General features: G+C 34.0%; 1 protein-coding gene across 2 annotated transcripts in view; it reads left to right on the forward strand.

The window, feature by feature from the left end:
- Positions 1 to 1,237, forward strand: part of CBFB (core-binding factor, beta subunit) — a 57,328-nt gene that overhangs the window by 42,192 nt on the left and 13,899 nt on the right. The gene's annotated exons all lie outside the window — the stretch shown is intronic.

Here is a 1,237-nt window from a genome sequence, read left to right on the forward strand (position 1 = left end):
GTCTTTTCATTGACATGGAACTTTAATTTTTTCTACATAAAACTATACCCTGTTTTAAGCAGACCTCAATTATTAAAATTAATATTTTAAGTATATACAAATTGCTTAGAAATACAAATTTTATTAAAAAGTATACTCTAACAAATCAGAAATAAAGAACTAATGGGTTTGAAAAAGAACGCGATCAAATGTTAATATCTATCATGTGCTCCAAGTTTATAAACTTAACATCAATGAACACTAACATTAGTATATCAACTAAATAGAATAATTTCCAAGCATTAAAAATCAATATTATAGGCCAGGCAATGTTATTACAGGCATCGTTGCTCACACCTGTAATCCTAGCACTTTGGGAGGCTGAGGTAGGAGGATCACTTGAGGCCAGGAGTTCGAGAACAGCCTGGGCAACATAGCAAGACCCAGTCTCTGCAAAAACAAAACAAAACAAAAAACAGAAAAATTAGCCAAGCATAGTGTTGCACACCTATAATCCTCAGCTATTCAGGAGGCTGAGGCTGGAGGATTGCTTGAGCCCAGGAGTTTGAGGTTTCAGTGAGCTATGATGCTACCACTACACTGTAGCCCAGGCAACTGAATAAGACCCTGTCTTAAAAAAAAAAAAAAAAAATCAATTATTATGTACCTAAGGTTGTTAAATTCATAGAGACAGAAAATAGAATCGTAGTTGCTGGGGGAAATGGGGAGTGGTTGTTTAATAGATAAAGAGATTGTTTTGCAAGATGAAAAGAGGTCTAGAGATTGATTGTACAACAGTGTGAATGTACCTAATACTATTGAACTGTGCACTTAAAAATGGTTAAGATGGTAAATTTTGTTGTGTATATTTTACCACAATTAAAAATTTTCAACAGGTTTTAAAGTCAATGTTATATAATGCAGAAAATTTGGGTTTATGTGTACATTGTTATTTAAATTAACATGTAAGAGTGTGTGTGTGTGTGTGTGTGTGTGTGTGTGTGTGTGTAAAGACAGTGAGTAAGAGCTCAGACTCTAGAGCCAGACTAAGAAGTCTGAATCTAGCTCTGCCACTTACTTAAGTATCAGTTTGGACAACTTAACTTCACTTTTCTGTGGCTGAGTTTCCTCATCTATAAAATAGGGGTAATAATTGTGCCTATCTCATAGAGTCATTGTGAGGATTAAATAAGTAAATATATGTGAAAGCATTTTTAGAGTATGTGGTATCAACTAGATGTCAGCAGCTATTGTTATT

The sequence above is a fragment of the Propithecus coquereli genome, unplaced genomic scaffold (assembly GCF_000956105.1).
Source record: "Propithecus coquereli isolate 6110/MARCELLA unplaced genomic scaffold, Pcoq_1.0 Scaffold67, whole genome shotgun sequence".
Lineage (NCBI taxonomy): Eukaryota > Metazoa > Chordata > Mammalia > Primates > Indriidae > Propithecus > Propithecus coquereli.